Source organism: Strix aluco, chromosome 3 (genome assembly GCF_031877795.1).
Source record: "Strix aluco isolate bStrAlu1 chromosome 3, bStrAlu1.hap1, whole genome shotgun sequence".
Lineage (NCBI taxonomy): Eukaryota > Metazoa > Chordata > Aves > Strigiformes > Strigidae > Strix > Strix aluco.
In genome coordinates this window covers 4,534,576-4,553,084 of record NC_133933.1, presented here as the reverse complement: position 1 = coordinate 4,553,084, position 18,509 = coordinate 4,534,576, and the positions used below count along the sequence as shown (strand labels likewise).

The window sequence follows — 18,509 nt, the reverse complement described above, 5'->3', positions numbered from 1 at the left end:
CTCATTTAAGACAGGTTTAGGGAAAAGGTTATTTTTTAAGATTATCAGACTATGTTTGGTAAAGTTTGGTAGGTAAACCTCCTTGAAGTGATACACTGATAACACGCAATGGAGATTGTTCCTGACTCTTCTATATGCAAAATTTCATAGGGAATCACAAAGCACATCTTGCATCCTGCTAGATCCTGCACATAAAAGCTCATAGAGCTGCTGCTGTTCTTGCTACAACCTCATACAAAAATGGAAGTTGGCAGCTGCAACCCTGTGAAGCCAGTTGGTTTACCTCTGCTTCAGGCACTGTGCCAGCAGGAACCATGCTCTCAGGTCAGGACTGTGGGAATGTGCAACTGTGGAGTAGGAAAAATTGAGATGAAGCGTATTAAGCTCCTAGGCTACACACGGGAAGTCGTATGAAGGTGAAGGAGGTAGAGAGCACAAAGAGAAGGGTGTACCTCAAGTTGGAGGAGAAGGATCTCATAGCAGGATGGGGGAGATAAAGAATATGAAGTTATAGAAGCACAATGGGAAAACAAAAGTTAGAGAAAGCAGAGGAAAGTGACTAATTTCAGCAGTCAGATACGTACATGCAACCTGCAAAACTGAAGCTGACGAACAGTATTTCCTGAGCAAGTTACGTCAGGCAATTCCTACTGTGAGGTTATACACAAGCTTCACAACAAATACAGCTTTTGCTAGCTTCTCTCTGAGCTCCGCTATTTCCAGCAGAGCTACTCATTCTGCACAGCCAAGACTCCCAAAACATAAACCAGTTCATGGCACATCAGGAGGGAGAATCCAGCTTTGGGACGGGGGAAGGACACATCATCTAGCTTCTAAAATGAGCCAGGATAGGTGACAAGCAGTAAGAACTGTTAGGATCTCCAAGCAGCCAGCAGTAGAGGTTCTCATTCCCCACCTCCATTAACTTCGGTTCTGTAACAGGAGTGCCGCTCCTACCTTCTCTGGAAAGCAAGGAGACTTAAAAACAGAGGATAATTCACTGGAGCATGGGAGTGTGCAACTGAGCAAACCCAGTGATTCCAGAGCAAAGGGCCCAGAATGAAAAACTACTGTTCCCAGCTCTTCACCCTGTCTCAGCAGAAGGAAAGATTTACCTGATGAGGAAAGAAGTATTTGCAATAAGGAGAAAGGGCAGAGACCAACACTACTAAAGTAAGGGTGGATGTGGGCCACCTACCTTACACTTTCAGCAACATGAGAAATGCCCTGCCAAACTCCTCCTGCCTTAATTTCACATGGGATAGCAAACAATCCGGGTTACATCGCTGTTCCTACCAGCAAGTTGTCACACCTTTCAGGAAGTCATCCTTCTCCCATTATCTGTCCATGTCGTCCCATTAGAATTTATTATCACACACTCTCTGATGCACTTTCTTTCTCTGCCATTCACCTTTTTCACTTCACTCCTCAAAACAGCAATACTGACAAGACTACCTTGAAATGGCAATAAATCGATGAAAGACAGCAGCCAGCACTAAATCTGAACTAAATTACTTCATCTTCAGATAGCTTCTTCCTCACTTAGTCTTACTTTGATCCAAATTATTAATAGGGCTAGTTTAAGATTTTCCACTCAAAACCGAGATTTTTATGGAAAACATGCATTTGATTACATTAAGTTTTGCCTGACGACCATTCTCTTAAGTGGTTCAGTTTTCGGGCTGTCATCATCATACTGATAATATCACCCAATTGGTTTTTCTGAAGAGAAAACAAGTTGTGATCAGCTGTAGTTCCATACATTGCTGGGTGAGGACTCTGCATCTTGTGATTGTGTGCTCGGCATCTCAAACACTACATACAGCCATACGAAAGCTTTTGTCAAGTTTCACCACAGCTGTTTTCCAGTCCATCTCACTGAGATACTCTGCAAAAACTGATGGGCATAAAAGTAAAATAAAATGTAGTAAGTTACACTAAAACAGAAAATACCAGCTTCACTAGTCCTCGGGTTATTTTCTAATAAAGTCAAGTGTGTAAGGAAATTTGTCAAATTTCTTTTATTTACAAATGAAATCAAAACACAGATGACCCCATTTGCTTATCACAGCCAGTGGAATTCTCAAGAGTGCTATTATTTAGGTTTCGTAGATGCACTAAACTAAAAGCTGTCAAACTCAGTTATGTTAGAAGCGTTTTACACTGGAAGTATATTTCAACCTATCACAGACTACTTCAGAGACAAGGTTTTTAGAAATGCTTCTAAAGCAAGCACCAAACCAAACAAGGATTTATTCAATGAGTTTACAACACAGTACTTTGTTACTCAAAAATCCTTCTCCCTTCCCCTAAGATCCTTTGACAGAAAGCAGATGATTTCATTCACTGTGACTTGCAGAGAAACTCAATGAGGGCAGCATTCCAGATTGCCTTCCGGACACAACATGACATCCCCATCACCCCCAGAGGAAACACACGCCAATGTTGAAATTCCTGCTGGAACATGTGCTCCCTCTTCACTTGGAAAAACCTCACAAGCCAAAGAGCCTCAGCTGCTGTGTGATACCACATGCCAAAAGAGAGATAAAGTCTTTGACATCATTCAACCTCAAACAGCAGAAACCCTTCTATGAGTAGTAGTTTTAAGTAGCAAAATTTCTTAAAACAGCAGTTACATGAACAGCTCTTGAACCGGCCCAAACTTCTTCTCGTCCCTTCTTCCCCTGTTAATCCTGTCTTTCTACGAGTACCAGCAGTACCCACTCCACCCCCCTCCATACTGGCTATGGCAAGAAAAAAAAAACATGGCACCGTAATCTTGTTCTTAGTATCTACAGGCAAAGTAATAGCATAAAATACCGTGTCCTGAAATGAAAGTATGTGCTTACATCTTGAGTTTAGCCTGGACAGTACCCAAGGGACAGAATTTATTACCTACTCTCTTTTGGAGACTTACAATACAAGCAGATTGGTGGAATGCCCTGTTTTTCCCAGGGATCTCATACAGCAAAGATCAAATGAGATGAAAAAGTTGTCTTACAGAATAAGTATCAGCAAATTTCAAAGCACTAGAAATACAAAGTGGATTAGAACATGACCCTATAAAAAGGAGGTCTGGGTTCTAATCTCTGATCTGAAAATGCCTGGGTACCTATCGTTGAACAGTACACTTAGCCTTTGTGTTCTGTCGTCTGTAAAACAGGGGATAATGCCATCTCATGGGACTGTTTTGAGGTTTAATTAATTATTGCTCGCAAAGGACTTCAACTTCCTCAGCTCTAAGGCACTATTTTAAGTATTAGTATCATCCATAATGTAGATGCTTGTAACTTATTTCCCTCAGCAGTCAATCCTAGCAAGTAAAGCCAGACTATGTTATATATGTAAAACCTGTGGTGCCACCGCACACAAACATACAAAAGATCGTGTGAATTATTTAAATTAAACCTCAGGCTCTGTGACAAAGGAATCTATTTGACTTTCCCACACAGGTAAAGTCTCCTTATCTAAATGCTGCAATAAATCTAAAGGGGAATATTCTTGTATTGAGCACTGGACAAAATTTTAAGAGCTTTCAATACTCCTGACAAACCCCTTGCCTAAAAAACAGACTTGGTAAAGATCTGTAAATACGAGTAGAGGACTCAAAATGTTTTACCCTCTGGGAGAAAGGGGCTAACAGCTCTAACCTAGCAGGAAAGTCAGTTCTATGCAGAAGACACGGGTGGTTGTAGAACAAGCTCTTTTCTTTTGGGGCTGCCATCTTTCCCCTCCAAAAAAAGGCTTCTGGTAATAGATGGGGAAGAGGTGGGGCTGCTCCCACAGTACCTCTAATCAACCTTTGGGACTGTATTTTCACATGAAAATGACACAGTCCACCCTTACTCTGATTTCACAAAACAATCCCTTTATTCTGAGCTACTGTAATTATGTCATCTGACAATCTGATCTAGATATTTCCTTCCAGATTATGTCAGTAAGGATGTTCAAGGTATCAAGGCAATCCCTACCAGAAAGGACCTTGCTCCCCTTTGAGGCAGGACTGCAGCAGAACATGATCATCATTCAACCCAGACATCCAGGGCTCCACTACACCTCAGCAGTGCACACTGTTTCCCCTCCTCATTCAACTCCTTATGCAATTTGAACATCTAAAGTATTGTTTCTCCACAGCTCAAAATATGGGGCCAACAGAAGGAATCCTGCCCAAAGCCATTATAGAGCAAATCCCTCCACATGATTCAGGTACTCCTCTGTTTATTTACATGGATGAGTATGATATAGCATGGGTTAGAAAATTAATATTGACTCCAAACGCACTGCATCTAAAAACCTCTGTACAGAACGCTCTGTTTAATAAATTCTCCCAGTTCTGCTTGTGTCTCTCAAGTTTCAGAAAAGCAAATGAGAATGTTAGACTAAAAAAAAAAGCTGATATTATTCAGTATTAATTTCAGGAGAAAGTAAACTACTTTCAGTTCAGCTTTTTTGTTATGAGAGTAGTCTGCCTTCAAGACAAAAATACAACTAAAAATGCCAGCTGTGCTCTCGCACAGGAATACAACGATCAGCATACACTGAGGCTAAGCTTCTTGCTGAGAAGCAAGGCCTTAGAACCGTCCTTGGCGGAGGAGCAAGAGAATATCCCCTCTCTGCAGCAGGCTGTGGGATATAGGCATGGAAAGGACATACACACATGTACCATCTTCTCGTAGTAATCAGAAGGCTGTATAAATATCAGCAAATCACCTGTAACTTGGGTTTACTTCAGTCATTTCTAATGTAGCAACCAAGAATGAGGTTGCACTGTTATACAAGAAGGCTCACACAAATTTAATGCTAATGTGAGAAAACAGAGGAAAATTGATTAGCTAATAAACAGGTTGGCCTACTCCTTGTACCCCAGCTGTGATGTTACAGTCCAGAGAGGTGGACAAGTAGGTGGGTAAACAACTAGGTGGCTGGGCTCAGCAGCTACACAGAAAAGATGTGGTGGTCCTGGCAGCCAACAGCAAGCAGACCACAAGCCAGCAACATGCTCTGGCAGGAGAGAGCATCAACAGCGTCCTGGGCACAGCTAAGAGATCAAGGGAGGTGATTATCACCTACCTGGCACTTAGACCACATCTGGAATAACATCCAGTTTTGCGATCCCTAATAAAGAAAGACTTTGACAAACTGCAGCAAGTCCAGCAGAGGCCACAAGACTCCCAGGGACTACAGCACTTACCCTGTGGGGAGAGGCTGTAGAACCAGGGCTTGTTTGCCCTGGAGAAAGGATGGCTTTAGGGGACACCCTACAGCTCCTCCACTAGTACCCATGATGGTGTTATCGAGGAGATGGACCAGGCTCTTCACAGTGGTGCAAGGTGGGAGGAAGAGAAACAATAAGCATTAATTGAAAGAAGACAGCCTTACCTTTTCTGTTCCCAGTTCTCCTGTGGCACCCTAAATAGGAGGGGCAACACAGGGCAGGCCACAAGAGTATGAGGAAGATGAGACGGAAATGAAGGGGCTGTGTAGTTTGAACAGTCTAGCACTCAGAGTGGGGCGGAACTGAGGCCCCTCAGTTCCTACAGCTGCCTGAGGCTGAGAGAAAGGCTTCAGCAGACCCACCACAATAAACTACCTGGAGACTAGCAGGATGGAGCGAAAAGAAAGCTTCCTTCAGTCACAGCAAAGTGTGAGACACATAACATTTGTGCTGTCTTCCATTTATGAAAGTTTTATATAATAAAAAGAAGGTATTCATTTTTGAAGCTTAAAAAAAATTCAATCTCCAAAGGTCAATAAGCAATGCACGATTACAAACTATATAAAGGCCAAAGAGACTACTGTGTCATTGCTGAAAGTTGGTTGTTCTGTAACCTTTAGAATGACTTTCTGTTCAACGGTGAGTAATCACGACCTTTCTCATCAAAAAAGTGAGCTCAAGTTCTTAATCCATTATGAACAACATGACTGAGAGATCTCTTCCGCCTTTATTGTTACAGTACTTATGCAGCCATAGTCAAGTGAATAGTTTCAGATGATATTCTGAAGTGTGAGGATAAAGACCAAATAGATGCTTTTGCAGATACTGTCATTGGGGAACAAAGCTGTGTTATGTACCTTCAGTTTAGTTTTCAGTTAAGGTTTTATCTGCTTGTTTGGAGAAAAACAAATACAGCCTTTTTCAGCTACTCTAAAATTCAAACAAATGCCTACTATTTCCCTCTGATAATTATACAAACCACAGTTAATTTACAATATAGTATAATGTTGAACAAAATTCAGTGACAGATCTTACACTGCATCACTGCAAAATTTTTTTTAGCCCACTTGACAATTACAAAAGCAACTACTTGAACTAAAACAAGAATAAAAGGGAAGAAAATCATTCTGTGTAAACCTTGGACAACAGTACACGTGGTAACTGTAAAAATGAAGGACTACAAATCACCTTACTGCAGAGTTAGCTTTACAGAGAAAATGAGAGGCTGGAACATGACTAACACAGCTGAAATCTCTCTCCCCTACCTCGGGAGCTTAAGAGCTATGTGCCCAAGCCAAGTTATCTGTCTAGCTCTCTCTAATCAATGCAAAATGTTACACACCTCCAGAGGACAAGTCATACCATCCTAAGATATTTGTCTAAAATAAGATAGATGAATCATTCCCCCAAAGGTGCCTTATTCTCTCCTGTGACTTTAGAAGGAGCCAAAACAATAGCTTAAATAGATGCCTAGCTTTAGGCAGCCAAAGCTAGGCAAGATAAATCCTACCTGTAGAGCTAGACAACGTATCTCCTAATACTATATCTACACTTCTCAGCGCACATAAAAATTGTCATTTATGTGCCCTTTCTTCTGTACAGCAACTTAATACTTCCTTTCTGTCTAACTCATCCCCCATCTAACCTCTAATTTTATGCCTTCTGCAAACATTTTCTCTCCCATTTCTCATGGCTTCTGTTGCTTTAGGGTTGCTCTGGGTTTTACAGTTGTGGAAATATCAGTTTAGACTACACTAACTGAAAGGAATTTTTAACACTTCAGGAAACATTCACTGCATTGTAAGTTTACTTTATGAAATAAAATAACTTCTGAACTTCCTCTGCATAAAAAAAAAAGGCGCTGTGAAGTTTTTCATTATGCATGTTAATTAACTTATTCTATCAAAAATTATCCTCATTCCCCCAATGTAATAAATTATGAAATCATTAGAAATACTACATTTTACCAGAAGGCCAGTACACTACAAAATGTAATCTGTGTAGCAATGAGTACTTGAGGGTGTTACAAAAAGCTTAGTGTCAGTCACACCTCTTTTCTAAACACTCAGTATGAAAATGTGGGCAGAGAAATACAGAAGGCGCAGGAGAGTGCAGGAATGGGGCTTTTTTAAGCACTTACGACTGTGTTCACCACTGGCTTGATGTGCTGTTCTTCAATTCAACCAGAAGTAGAGATGAAAAGACAATTTCTGAAGTCAAATGAAAACAAAAACAGCAAACAGTGTAAGGCCTTACAAATACTTCAAAATCACCATGTAAGTTAACTACAAAAATTAACTCATGTGGAACATTTTATGATTATAAGTGATCAGAACATTGGCAGCTGTTGTCATCCAGTGAATACTAGGAAAAAGTCATTATATGAGAGCACAGAATAAATATCTTCCCTGATAAGTATGAAAAAGGGAAGGAACAGATGCACATCTGCTGAAAACTAGAAATTTTACTCAAGTTACTGGTGTCTGAAGATGTGGGCTAACATTTTTGTTTCTACGGGGGAAAAAAGTACAAATATTAAAGAACACCTTCCTTATTATGCAAATACTTTAAAAATTATTTTAAACTAAGAAGGCTGTAATTTTGCATCACATCAAGCTATGTGATTTGATGTTAAAAATGTTGTTAAGCAGTTTAAGTGTAAGAAGTGACCTACTTTAGTATGACAGCAGTCCAATGTGAGCACCTGCAGACTTGCAACTATATTAGAAATACATAAGAGAACAGTACAGTGTTCTCATGCTACTACCTGGCTGGTTGCACAGTATTTCCTCAAGTATTCCTGCCATTAGACATGCACAAAACAGCCAAAGTAACCTTCCTTTTCACAGTCCTGAGATTCTGGAGTAAAGTATTTCAAAAATGCCTTCTGCTGGTCCTATTGCACAGCTGCTGTCCTGACACGAAGAACAGTTTGATTAACCAAAAGCAAATTTGCCTGGGTTGTGCACAGCTTCCTCCTCATAAGCAGACACATAAATACATCCCATATGTAAGAGTGCATAAGCAGAACATGGGAAAGGCTGACATTCTTAAGTGTGTTAGTAGTCACCTATGCAAAAAGAGAACCCTTTCTTTTAAAAAAAGTGCCCAAGTTCAGATTAGAATGAGAAATACAGTATCTGTTTTCCTCTATTTTGAGGAAGGTAGCAGAAAGTACTGGTTTAAGCACATCTTCTGAATTTGCAGCAGAGATTCTAATCTATAGTTTAGATTTAGCTGATTTCACTGAAAAAAGTACTATTGTAAGTGAAGGAACAGAACAAGATCGCTTTGTTTACTACGTTCTCCAAAACTTCCGACGTGTAGCGCTCTCTCCTACTACCTCACTTGTGTGCACACGAACACAAAGGCGAAACATGATTATTTTTTTCAGATCTCAATCAACTTCCTCAACAGTGACCAAACTGAGCTAATCACTGAAATGGAATAGCTGAATGATCCGAGTCACAGAAAAAACACACTCTGCTTCTGGAAAAGCCTACTGTCAGAAGTTGCCTGAGCTTCTCACAGCAAAGACTGTGCCAGTTCTGCAGTGGTTATTGCCATTATGGAGAAAGTTGACTTCATTTACAGTTTCAGCAACAAACATTTATTTCTTTTATATTTCTTACTGATATAAAGTATGTTATCAGATTATCATTAAATTTCCATCATGAACTAAGCTTATTTTTTAAACGTAAGGTGGAATTTAAATTGTAAAAATCACCTAAATTTAAAAACATAAACACTCCAAGAAGTAAAGAGGGAGAGGTAAAAAACACAATCCACCACATAAAACATTTTACATTAAAAAACAAAAGCAAAACACATGCACACAGTGGAGTAAAGGCAGGGGAAGATGGACAGAGTTCTGATGCTTATCTCCCAGGGAGCTCAGATGAACAAACCCTATCCCTGAGATACGTTCTTCTCATCAAGGGCATTCCAAAGATGACAAATGAATAGCCTGTCCTATGGAAAAGGGCAGGGAAGTCAAACCTACAATCAAGGACAAAGTGGGATAGGAACTGAATCACACCTGCAAGAGAAAACAAAAGGAATCTACAAAACATACCCTGCAGTAGTCCTTTGATAAAGCTCTTAATATGTACATTTCAAAAGCTATTTTACTTCTTTTCACTCACAGTTAAAAGAACAGATGAGAATTGCTACATATTCCTGCTTCTCCAAAATGCACTTTGTTGAGTAACAGAAGACTTACCTCTATATTCATAAGCACAGGCTCCTTAACAAAGCCTGTGGAAGCCACAAAAATGAGACTGACAACAGTTTTCCACATATTGAGCTTATTAAGATTCTGATTCAGCAAAAGCAAACAGACAGAAATAAATTCAGGAAAGCAGTTATTCACACTGCCATTAATGAAAACAGCCCCACAAATAACGTTCAACAAATCAAATTCTCTCCCTGTAAAATCATCAATCCAATAAAACACATTTAAAGGCCTATTCTAAAACCTGAGTGGGATAAAATATTTTCAGTTTTACTGTTAGTGAGATTTTATTTTTTTTATTCCATTTTAAGGAAAGCATAAACTACTGTGAACACTTATCTAGGAAGAACAACCCTGCTCTCGGAAGAGCTGAAAACTAAACGTTCATCAACTTGAGTTGAAGTAACTCCACTAATAACATAGAGATGTACTTTTTTGTACTCTTTTCCAATAGCCTACAAATAAACAAATTGTGGGAATATGGCTGGGCAAGCTTGAACAATGCCCTAATAAATATTTATAAAGCATCTATGCTGCAATATAACCAGAGTCTAGAAGAAGCTAAACTATACAGCTGCATTTACCCATCACACACCTTGAAATCTGTTCTCTTTTAAATCCTACATTGACAGTAGAGGTGTTTAATGTATAGATTACTACATTAATGAAGCAAAAAGAAAATCACTTACCAGCATGCTATCAGACAGGTAACTTTTTTTACTCAAGAAGTATGAAAAGCACAGATGAATCTAAGAGAAACAACTTAGTACAAAGAAATCCTACGCGAATCTCAAGTTATAATTAAAGCAAACAAATAAATATAATGTTAAACTTGATCTGGTTGTTCAATACATATTAACCGTGTCTCAGACTTACATTTCATTTTTCATACAACTTTTTACGTTTACAAGTAGCAGTTTTCCTCCATAAATCTACTGATGTTTCTATTATTTAAGCACTTACTTGAGCTGCACAGTATGAAACAGTACCTAAATAATGCAGAACAGCCACTATTCATACTTATAAAACACAATTTTTCCATGAATTGCCTTTGCTAAGTTCCCAAACTAAAATAGAAAACTGTACCTCATTAACACTGGCAAAGTTCCATGCCCTCCCACTTTCCAAAACTTAAACTACTAATATGGAAAGAAAAAACATAATAAAACAAGATTAATATTTAGCTTTATAGCAAAAAATGTTGCAGGTCACAAAAAAAAAAAAAAAAAAAAGCTTTAAAGCCTGAACTATATTTCACTTTAAACAGTGAAAATTCAAAACAAGATATTCCTTACAGACAGCTGTATGGCAGCACCAGGAGTAAGCCATTTCATACCTGCTAACACCTCAAAACATCTTCCCATGCTGGAATCTGCCCCTCCCTTCCGTACCTACTTTCTCTTCTTTATGTAGCTTTAAACTATGCTTACGAAACAGGAAAATGAACAAAGTGCTTAGGGCACATACAAGTGTATCTGATTCTGTCCTAAAGTAAGACAGATCCTATTACCTAACTGTGATGCAGGTACAAGTTTGAAATTTTAGGTTGGGACCAAGAGGGGAACGTGTTTGAGCCACGCAGAATACGCAGCATTACTGGCTCCTCGCACTGAGCCACTTCAGACACCTGCCCAAACAATCTTCCAGCATCTAGGGAAACCCACCTTTATAAATAAAATTTCTTGTGTTTCCCCCAGGCAACACACCTCCATCCTGGCCTTTTGCTTTCAATTTGCTACCAAAAAGGTACCTACAGACAAACTTGGTTCAGTTCAATTGCTTTCCCATTTTCATACCCCAATAGAATAGGAAAGGAAAGAACAGGAAGAAATAAAAGCAGCAAGCTCTTAAAATAGGACATAAAAAATGCACCACACTAAGACAGCAGGACATCGTGTTTCTAATAGCCAATTTAATTAACCTCACCCTCCAATAACTGAAGTCTTCAACTTCAAACCAAACTGCTATTCCACTAAGGAGTACTTTTCTTACACTTAGACGCAGCATAAAATGAATGTTGTTTTCATTACTACTTTTTAATGAAGCTGTGAGTGACATGTGCTGAACACCAGAAACGAGATTATTACCAATCTGAAAGCAGGTACATTAACAAAACAGACCCAAGAAACTTAATTTTACTGTGCTCTCCCTAGTTCCCCACAACAATTTATTTCATTTTACTATTTCATCTTCCTATTTTTTTTTTAAAACATACTTCTCTCTCCTAGGACTGAGTAACCTTTAAACGGTTCTCCAGCACAAGTGAAATGGGAACACACCTGACTGACTATTCAAGAGAAAAACTGAACTATAATTTACAGAGCACTGTCTAATGCACAAAGCAAACAAACTGGGGAAAAAATGAAAAAATGCCACTATTTATTTTGTGGTTACCTTCTGATAAATATAAAGGGGAACGTTGAAATCTACAAGTTGGAAGGTGACTTACAACTGGACGGGTATTACCAAGGAAAGATAAAATGTTTCCACAGTTTGGTCTGAAACATTCTGGCTTTCTATGTTTTGCAGTTTTCAAGAAGGTGAGGAAAACCCTCACCAAGTCACGTATCACTTAGCCAAACCAGCCAGCAAGACTACAAATGGAAACCACACAGAATGTTCTGACCAGGCCACTCTTCCAATGACATGTGACAACTCCTGTAAAATCAGAGTGTGTTAATAGAAGAAAAGTCAATGTCAGCAAGTTTTCCCTCAAACAGAGTTTTCACGTGCTTAACAACTTTCCACAGAAGCAAACCTGCTGAGTCCTCCAGCACCCACAAAGTGCTTCCAGTAGCCCTACTCAGGCTAGGACAGGCAGATCCTTCCAGGCCCCAGAGGGGCTGGATTCAGAAGCTACCACAGCTGAGCGCTCACCTCAGCCCCTGAGCATCCATGGAGAACTTGATCTTAAAACTACCAAAAATAAACACTGGAATTATTTTCATGACATTCTCCTCAGACTAGTTTTGTTCTAAAAAGGAACAACTATTTATTTTGTTTGGGTTTGGTTTGGTTTTTTTGTTCCCTCCCCACAAAAGATTGGGTTTTCATGTATTCCAGAAGGGTAGTCTCTACATAAGCATGCATATAACTATATATACCCCCTGCCCCCAATCTATAATATATATTTTATTTTTTTTACATACTGTATAAAGGGGGTTTATATTTCTATTTTATAAATATTTTGAATATAAGTGTCATTTATAGTTATATATATTTTATATATCCATATGGATAGACACTATTTACAGGTAAGACACAGGCAGATATAAGATCTGTTGTATTTTTTCTTCTCCCCCCTAGAATTAAGCATTCGTAGTCCAGCAGGACAACATACTTTTTGTCTAACTTAGGGGAGTAGGGCAGGAAATCAAACCAAGACTTCTTAAAATTTATTTTTAGATCCTTTTTTCTTATGTGTAGCATGAATTTCATTGTTAAAGAAAGTCTCTATGAGATAGACTGACATTAAGGATAAAAAAAATTGCATCAACATATACTCTGGAGTCTTTTGTTGTTGTTAAAGTATTATGGACAGTTGTGTCATGGAAGAGTTGGCATTTTTGATTGTATACACATAGCACAGAGGTGAATGTCAGTCCAATATATGGGTTTACTTAAAAATAAGTAAATACCAAGAATGTAAGACTTCTGTCTCACTGACTAGCCTTTACTATGCACACAGTATTAATCTGAAGCACATTTGTATGGTTAGAGATTTTACCTTCCTTAAGCCATAAGCAAAGAAATAGCATAAGAAAGGATTTTTAGACAAAGCCTTAGTGACTGCAGAACACTAGTCATGTAGGAAGCAGCAAGGAGCAGAGCTGACCTGTGGTCCAAACTTTTACCAGATCTCCACCCACCTGCCCTTGTGTAGGCAACTACACAGAGCTGTGTGATACACAGTGTTAGAAGAGCTCACAATTAACTGAAAAATTATTCAGATTTATATCTTGAAATGTTAAAAAAGAAAAAAAAGGAAAAAAGATTGAGAGTCCTAAAATGGTTCAGCTTTATTTCCACAGCCAGTTAATATGTTTCTTTTCAGACCACCTGATTGTCTTTTTACCCCTCCACAAAATAAAACCAGGTCTACATGGGAGCTATTAAGGCACAGCTGTGGAAAATATTTCCCTGTCACTGAGCTAAACAGCCTCCCCAACCTCATTCTGCCCATTTGCCTCTGGGTACATTGCATGGTTGGATGTCTGTCCACCTGTGAGTCCTCCCTTAGAGGCTCATTCTCTCTTTAAAGAGAATATTTACTCTCTTTGGAAACAATAATCTACCATTTCACTGTACTTTGAGTCCCTCTGAACCAAAGATATGGTATTTGTGCATATCGGTCCTTGGGAATAAGGCCTGCATAATAAATTCCTGAAAATTATGTTCCAATTAGTGGCCTATCTGCAATCCTTGTTGCTATTTTGGGGTAAATGATCCCCAGCCTTCTTGCTACCCAAATACACAGCTTGCATTTTGGTTCTATCAATTAACTGGTTCATTTACTGTCACTCTCAACTAACTAAAGTTCCAAAAGATAATTGTATTTTTCTACTTACGCATCATAAGTTGCACTATATACAACATGCAAAGTAGTATATACAAACTAAGCAGAGACAGACAGCCTACTGAATTTTTAAATGGCCAGTGCAGGATTTGTTTAGCAACTGCCTGCAGTGCTTTCAGAATAGCCAGTTAGGTTTTTGTTTTGTTTTCCTAATGGAATAATGAAATCTTGCCCTTGCGCTTATGAACTTTTTAAAAATTCAGTCCCTCACTAATGCAGGTATTTGACACAGCTGCCATCCTCCCTTGCCTGTGCACTACAGCCCTGCCAAACGCTTTCATCTCTTCCCTGCCTTCCCTCACAAGCACCTTCTCTTTGCCTTTGTTGCTGCTTCTGACTCGCAGGTTGCCTTTTCCAAGTGACCCTTCAGCACTAACTTGCCTTTTCTTCAAAAGGGAGCCTGGCAAAGTTAGATTCCTACAAGGCTAATGGGAAAGGGCCAGCGATCTACCGGTTGTTGGTATTCAAGTTATTCATGTCTCAGTTCTCCTGTCACAGAAGTGCAAGGGAGACTTTCTTTTGCTTTAAAAGAAACTGTCAGTTATGTCACAACCTATGGAAATCCAAATCACTTCATCTTTGCTGGCAGGAATACAACTGTATGGGTATGAAAGGGAAAAAAATCTCTCTTCCAAATGAAAGCGACTTTTCCTTATCACAATACTAATGCTGTTTACCTCAGGATAAAGAATGAAGCACAAACTATGCATTACACCATGAAACTAAATACTGCTCTGTCCAACCACAGAAAGCTGCTTCTTGCCCCAAGTGACTGCAGCCTCTGGACTGTAAGCTGACTGCTGGCCTAAGTGTGAACGTTCCCCTTGCCTGTAGTTGAGACCTGTGTGACACTGAGTCTCACTCTGTATCATGTCACTAATAACAGTGTGATATACAACAGCAAAATCTAGGGATTTAATAGCCTCAAATACAATCTAAGCTCCCATCATCTCATTTATGTAGTTCTTTAATAAAATTAACGTAAAAATGCTTTTTAAGGGGAAGTCAATACCTTGGGTGGTCATGCAAATATTCAAACTTCAGGCAAGTACAGTTTCACTCTCTCTCACATTGAAGTAAAATATCCATGGATAATGGAACACCACCAAGATAAGAAAAAGTCCATCTAATACTTCGTATCTAGACTAAAACTGCCCTAAAAGATTTTGTATTAATACAGTTATTTAAGTCATTCAACAGCCCCACTCAATGTTAGGTTTTGACATATCACAGATCTCATTCTACAGCAAATCAAATGAAACTACTTCTTTTCCCTGAAGATGTCTTGCTCAAGAGGGGAATTTATTCTGTAGTCTGTAAGTGCCCTAGAATTGATATGTATATGTTAATGGAACAGTATATAAAGTCACCTCAAAGGCAATTGGTTTAAAATTGTAAACCCCTACAGATGGGACGTAGGGTGACAAGTTAATTTAAAATTAGATTCCTAGATGTAGTGCACACCTGATAATTGAGAGAAGTGGGAGGAGGGAGAAGAAGGTTACTGCTCTATATTTGAAAAGGTGAATCCCTCCTTCATTAGAGGAGGAGAGGAAGGAAATCCAGAACCATACTGCAGTGGAGATCGAGCTGCCAATTGCAAGGATTTCCAAACAGCTGCTGGGGTTGGGGATGGATGTATTGGTGTTTATGCCTTTTCACTATGGGTGAAACCCAACCAACTTTTGCAAAGCTGTCAGGCAGTTGTTGGGGGAGTAGAGAAGGACCACTGAACACCAAGTCTCAAACAGGCTGGCTTGTGCTTTTTCACCGTCTTCTCCCTCTCCCGTGGAGAAACAGCAGCAGAAATCCACAGAGGCAGTATTGCTTTGATCCCTGGTACTGCTCAGAATTGCCCAAAAAACACCCTGTGAGAATGGTCCCTCCATGCCTTCCCACAGCACAGAGGCACTGCACCCAGTTCCTTAGCAGTCTCAACTCAGACTGAATTTCCCACCCAGAGAACCATGTAAAAACCTCAGCCCTTTCCCAGTGTTGCACACCAGCAGCACCCACTACAAAAGCTGAGAATGAAAAGACAGGGTGTGTGCATGCTGGGGAAGAACAAGCACCCTGTGGAGCATTTTCCCACTGCCCCCAAGGAATACAAATATTTTGCCATTCCCACTTCTGCAAGGCCAGAGGGTTTGGTGGTGAGAGTAACACAGCATTGCTGCAGATTATATTTCTACCTATGGTAATTATAATTTGTGGAATGCCACTACTGTGTGAGACAAAATACAACACCAAAAGGAAGTAAGAAATATTTAGCTTGTTGGCCACCAAGCCTACCACTTACAGGAGGAAGAGATAAAACAATAAGCAGAAAATAGTCATAGTAGCTTCCTATTTTAATAACAGTTCTAATTGTTGGCATTCAATTACTCATACACAGCTACCTTTTCCTATTGTGCTAGAAGCACTGTAGGGGCTTTGAAGATAAGAGTTGCCATCCCGCACTTAGAAGTACTTTGTCTTAAAAATTACTTAAGCAAATACCTTTGTATGAAATATCTAGAAACACACACGGCAATGTGAGCATTATGCATGCTAGGAAATAAGCCAAACTCTGCAGGTTAAAGTAACAGGCACAAGTGTACCCCATTCCTAGCTCTTGAGGCTGCAGCATTTTGCCTTGTGCTTTACAGGAACCCCGAGTCCATTTTCATGACTGACATTAGAACTGCAACTGCAGGTAAGCACATACACATGTTCATGCACAACCACCGAAAAAGTGCAAGCTGGACAGAACATCTCTAGAGATGTTTCAGGGCTAGAAGAAAGCAGAGGCAGCGGTTTACTTCAATTCAATTCAAAAAAAAACCAAACAACCAAGAGAGAATAAAAATTATACATGGAGCTCACTGAAAACAACCACCGGCTCCGAACCAACACAGCTGAAAAAACATCAAATCTTTGTATCTCTCTTTTTCCACTTTTACAAGAGTCAACCTAAAAGCACAAGGATGTAAAAATGTTCTAGTTTGGCAAAATAAAAAAAGTTGCATTCCATAAAAGACCTATTATTAGCTTTGTCACTGTTCTATTTGTCTTCACTGTCTTTTCTAATAAAACCTAGAAGAATGAAGGGCAATATAATTATTTCTAAATCTCTACATAAACAATCTTAATTGTTTAGTACAGAATTAAACACCATACCAATATTGAATTATTTAGGGCTGTATTTATGTTGACCTTACTTTCCACTGATCGAGAATTTTCCATACACACCAAATACGAAATAGCTTACAGGATACAAAGTTGATTTTTATAATGTCAGACAAATTCACTTTTCTTCTAAACTAAATCTGTGTAACAAAACTTATGGCCAGCCTCCAAGAGGCTTTTGTCTTCTGCATTATGAGGGGGTACTTTAAGTGATGCCAAATTGAGCTTTTTAGAATACATACCTTGAAACTACTGAAACACTAGGGAAACAAATCAGTCACTTATTCAAGCTCCCTTTATGCTAACAATTGACTGACTACAGCTCCTTCTGTTAGCTAAGCTTGCACTACATTTTTCTTGCCTATTAGCCAAAGGTCATTTGGAATAATTTTTCAGCTTTTTCTCTTTGATTACTAAATATCCTTCAACCCCACAGTATCTGAGGAGCCTCCATGAAAAGAGCACATCCTATTCTTTGCTGCTGCTGTAGAAGAAAGGGGAAACTGAGGAAAGAAGAAACAGCTGACAAACTCTCCACCTGGTGTCTGCCTCTGTCAGCAAAGAGAAAGGAAGGGCAAAGGAGGTGGTAAGAGCATCACAATAATCACCAGGGCCCTTATTCACACACAAAAGCTCACATGCACATCTGTGATGCTGTGGACTTGAGAAAAAAAGAGATCATCAGTCACAAGCACGGAGTGTATCACAGGGCACAGCTGGGGATCAAAGAACACACACATTTTTAAGGCAATTCCCTCCTCCTGCTAAATCACCTGGTCTTCACTTCTAGTGAAGCAGAAGAGACAAGCTGCCCTCTACCCTCAGAACCTGTCTCAGACTATCCCTAACCTTTTTGTTCAGCAAGTTACCCATGCCACTGGTCTTATTCTTCCCCAATAATAGTCTTTAACACTACCTCTCTAAAAGAGGTCCTCTTGTCCAACAGGGCATCACTGTTATTCTTCTCAAGTACCTTAATTTCTGCGTATTTTTGCTTTCAAGTATTCAGCACTATGCCTTCTGGTTTCCCAAATTCTCCTTAATTATTGCCTACAAAAGCCTGACAAAGTTGTGCACAGACAAAAGAGAACTAATATATATTTTATATATATATAGTGTTTTCCTCATATAACAGCTTTCTTCATGTGATACACATAAAGAGTGTCTTTGCAGACCAGTATTTATTCCTCCCATCAATGAGGATGGTTGAGTTTCATTTTCAGCCCTTACCTGTCATAATCAAATATATATGGTTTTACCTATGAGACAAACTGGACTACTTTGCGATCAAAAATCTCTCAATTTTAGGTCTGATG

At 39.2% G+C, this 18,509-nt stretch overlaps 1 protein-coding gene across 16 annotated transcripts in view; it reads right to left on the bottom strand.

Moving 5' to 3' along the window:
- The window catches only part of PLCB4 (phospholipase C beta 4), a 216,958-nt gene that overhangs the window by 157,788 nt on the left and 40,661 nt on the right, over nt 1–18,509 (bottom strand). For 4 of the 16 annotated variants that reach the window (XM_074817201.1, XM_074817200.1, XM_074817198.1 and 1 more), the window contains one exon: nt 7,356–7,425. The exons of the other annotated variants lie outside the window; for them this stretch is intronic. The gene's annotated coding sequence lies outside the window, so the exon portion shown is untranslated. The remainder of the gene's footprint in view (nt 1–7,355; nt 7,426–18,509) is intronic. 16 annotated transcript variants of the gene reach the window in all.